The sequence below is a fragment of the Odontomachus brunneus genome, unplaced genomic scaffold (assembly GCF_010583005.1).
Source record: "Odontomachus brunneus isolate Ranch 3 - 2012 unplaced genomic scaffold, Obru_v1 Obru_scaffold_221, whole genome shotgun sequence".
Taxonomy (NCBI): domain Eukaryota; kingdom Metazoa; phylum Arthropoda; class Insecta; order Hymenoptera; family Formicidae; genus Odontomachus; species Odontomachus brunneus.
The window spans coordinates 409,223-413,465 of record NW_022639671.1 but is presented as its reverse complement, the minus strand read 5'-3'; the positions used below and the strand labels follow the sequence as shown (position 1 = coordinate 413,465).

Here is a 4,243-nt window from a genome sequence, read left to right as displayed (position 1 = left end):
TCTTTAAAATAAAATCATACTTAGACTGAGAAAACGGAATATGATTATGAATTCCACGTAAGAGAGGTACCACCCGGCTTCTAACGATCTCCTTCTCTTCCCTTTTGAGTTTATAAATGTTCGACTCAATTTGTTTAATAAATTCAATAAGAATGGACCTCCCATTAGAAGGGGGTAAATTAAAACTGTTACCCAATTGGAGAAGACCTTGAATATTGCTAGGAATGTTCACAGAGAATAGGTTTAGGAACCACCGATCATGAGGAGACAGAATAGGAGGAGAACTTTGATTCAAATATGATAGAGGATTGACAGTAATTTTAATTTAATTAGAATCAAGATAGTCAAGAGGAAGATCATTGGAAAGATGAGTTCTATAAGCAACTCCAAGATCTTTGCATGATCTAAATTCTTTGTTAACAGGATCAGTATTTGTAAAAATACAGAAATAACTAATGGAGTCCAATTTATTGAACATGGACATACGTTCTTTTTTACACAAAAGCCGAAACTTATTCTCTATACGACGAGTCTCCACAAAATAGTAGTAGTAGTAGTAGTAGTAGTAGTAGTAGTAGTAGTAGTAGTAGTAGAATTTATTCTTCCCCCTTGGGGATACGAATCATACATTTTCTCCAACAACCCTTAAACCTAAACTTACATTCTATCCTTAACTATGCCTTAACCTATCTTATTCTACCGCTCGCATCCCACACACACATTTGGGACCCCCGCTTCCGTCGCAGACCTCTTTTCCTCATCTTCCTAATCGAAAACTCTACTTACACCTTTTCGTTTTTCTTTCCCCACATTTAACCCTTCAATTTTTCACCGCTCCCTCCCCTTGGCAGATTCCTTACACACCCCCCATTACCCTCATTCATTCTTTCTCTCTCTCTCTCTCTTTCATACACCTCTCCCTCCTCCCTTCCTCATCCTCATCCTCCCTCCCCCTCTGGCCTCTCCCGTCTCTATTCCAATTCCCTCTCTAAATCTATCCAACTTTATCAACCATCCCTCCCCTTCCCCTTCCTTACCCAAAACCTCCTCCACCCTTTCCTCCCAACCTCCCTTCGCCCCCCATCTGCCACATTCTTCCCACACATGCTTCCACGTCTCCTGCTCCCTACCACACATCCTGCAGAGCTCTTCTTTTCCCCAGTAAACCTCCTCCTTTACTCCCTCCCCCAACCAATATTTCGCTATTTTTCCCCATCTCTTTTCATTCCTCCCCATCTCGTCTATTACTTTTTCAAATACCCCGGTATCCCCCCTCCCTTCACCCTCCTGTACCATTTATTATATTTTAAATCAATAATTCTCTCCCATCTTTCTCTTCACTGAGTCTTTTCATCTTTCTCCCCCACTTCTCTAACTACAAACCTCTCCTCCTCCCTTCTCTCCTCCACCTCCGTTATCTCTCTACCTCTATCCTTAAAAAACTCTTTTCTTTCTTCCTCCCATACTGATAACCTCCCTCTTTTCTTAATTCTCTCTCTCATTTCTTGCCAACACCTTTTTGCAATATCATTCCCCCTACTTTCCTCCAATCTTTCCTCAAAACCCCACGCCCTCCCTTCTTCCCGCTATAGTTCTCAATTTATCCCTTTGCAATTCCTCTCTTACCAAATAACCTGGTATTCTCCAACTTATCCCTAGCAACCATCTCAGATACCTCTCCTGCACCCTCTCTATCTGTTCCCTTTCCCTCCAACCCCAAATTTCTACCCCATATGCCATTACCGTATATACCAGAGCGTCAAACAACCACACCCTCTTTTCCCAGTCACTTCCAAACTTTCCCTTTCCAATCCCCCATATCTGCCCCATCACTGCCATTCCCCTTTTCATCCTACCCCTCACCTGCTCCCCCTGCCCACCGTTCCTCTGAAAGACATACCCCAGGTATTTGTAACTTCTCACCTTTTCCACTACTCTTCCCTCCCATCTCCAACTTATCTTTTTCCTTCTCCCCCCTCCCTTACTGAACCTCATGACCTTCGATTTCTCCACATTTACCACCAACCCTTTTCCTCTCATGTATCTTTCCAACCTCGCCATCATTGCTCTCATTCCATCTTCATTCTCTGCCAGCAGCACAATATCATCCGCATACGCTAACGAATAAATTTTTTCCCCCCTCACCTTTACCCCTCCCCAGATACCCTTTCTCAGCTCTTTTTCTAAGTCCGCTATAACTGAATTGAATAGCCCTGGGCTTAAAGGATAATCCTGTCTCACCCCCCTTGCCGTCCAAAACCCCTCAGTTAACTTCTCTTCTACCTTTACCCTATTCCTCGTCTCTCTCAAAACTTCCTCACATCTCCCCACCAACCCCTCACTAATTTTCCTCTCTCCCATAGCTCTTCCCAACACCTTTCTCTCCACAGAATCAAACACGGCCTTCAAATCTATAAAAAATGCCATCAGCTTTCCTCTTTCCTTACTTATATCCCTGTTCACCAAATAATTTAACACATATATATTGTCCATCGTTCCCATTTCTTTTCTAAACCCCGTCTGATTCTGTGGCACCTTTCTTCCCTCCTCCACCTCTCTCTCCAATCTTTCCGCTACCATCGTTGCATACACCTTATACAACGATGGCGTCAATGTAACCTCCCTGTAGTCCTCCACCTTCCCTCCTTCCCCCTTCTTCCTGATCGGTACGATTATTCCCTCACTCCAGTTGTCTATCCATTCCTCCCCCTTCCACACTTTATTGCATATTTCCCAAATACTTTCCTCCAATTTCTTCCCACCATATCTCCAAACTTCCCCCGGTATTTCATCCCCCCTACTGCCTTTCCCTCTTTTATCCTTCTAACCGCCCCCCATACCTTTTTCTTAGTGAGCTCCTCCTCATCCTCCCTTCTTATCCCTCTCTCCCCTCTCGCTACCCTTCCCTCTACCCCTCCTAACAATCCTTTGAAGTATTCCACCCATTCCCCCATTCCAATCCCTTCATTCACCACCCTTCTTTTCTTTCTTTCTCTATTAACTATCTCCCATACTTGTCCCTCCGTCCTCGCTTTCCTTGCCATTTCCGCCCACCTTCCCCTCTCTTCTTCCCTCTTCTTCTGACACAGTTCCTTGTGCTCTCTTTTCGCTTTCCTATATTCGTCTCCCCCCCTAACCCCTTTCTTCTCCAACTCCTCCACTCTTTTTTCACCTTTTTTTACTTTCCTTATATTCTAAGTCCCGCCATCCTTTCCTCTTTCCTTCCTTTTTCTCATTTTGCCCCTCCCTCAGAATCCTCTGCACTTCCCTCTTTAACACCGCCCAACTCATACTCCCCCCCTTCACCCTTAACCTCCCATACTTTTCCATCTTTTCCTTGAATTTCTTTCTTCCCTCTTCCGTCCATCTCCATTTCTCCTTTCTCCTACTCTCACACCCCTTCCTCTCCTCCCCCCTCCCTTTATCCACACTACCATCGGAAAATGATCCGACTCTATCTTCCACCTCCACACTCTTCAATCTTTCCCATACGTCCTCGTCCCACACTACATAATCCAATATAAAATCCCCCCGCCCGCCTGCATATGTCCACTCCCCTCTCTCATCTCCCTTTCCACACCCATTAAAAATATACCACCCTACCTCCTCCAATTTGCTCACCAGAAACCTCCCCTCCTCATTTATCTTTTTGTCCTTTGACTTCCTCTTCACCTCTTCTTCTCTTTCCCTTTTCCCTTCCCACCCCCCTCCCATATCTCCCGTTCTCGCATTAAAATCCCCATCCACCAGCGTCCTTACCCCCTCATTTTTCTTTTCCGCCCAATTTTTAATTACCTCCCATTTTTCTCTTAAATCCCTATTGCTATAAACTCCCACTATCCTCCATATCTTCTTCCTTATTCTCACTTTTCCCACTATCATTCCTTCCATATCCCCCCCCCCTTAACTCCTCCAACTAATTCTATCCCCTTTCTTATCCCCATCAACATCCTCCCCATCGCTCTCCCTTTCTTATTCTTTCTCCCTGCCATTTGAGCCTCCCACTTGTAGCCCTTTGGTAGCCTCCCCTTTACCCTCTCCCAACCCCTCTTCTCCATCCATGTCTCCATCAAAATCACAATACCCCACTCTATCACCCCTCTCCAAAACTCTCTATCTTTATTCTCTAATCCCGCCACGTTCCAGAACCCCACTTTAACCAACGTTTCCTCCCCTATAACTCCTCTCTCCATACCTCTGCTTCTTTTTTCATATCTCCTCCTTTCTCCCCCCCCCCCCCCCC

The 4,243-nt window shown here is 45.0% G+C and overlaps 1 protein-coding gene across 7 annotated transcripts in view; it reads right to left on the bottom strand.

Moving 5' to 3' along the window:
* The window catches only part of LOC116852385 (protein phosphatase 1L-like), a 291,241-nt gene that overhangs the window by 8,582 nt on the left and 278,416 nt on the right, over positions 1-4,243 (bottom strand). The window lies entirely within an intron of this gene.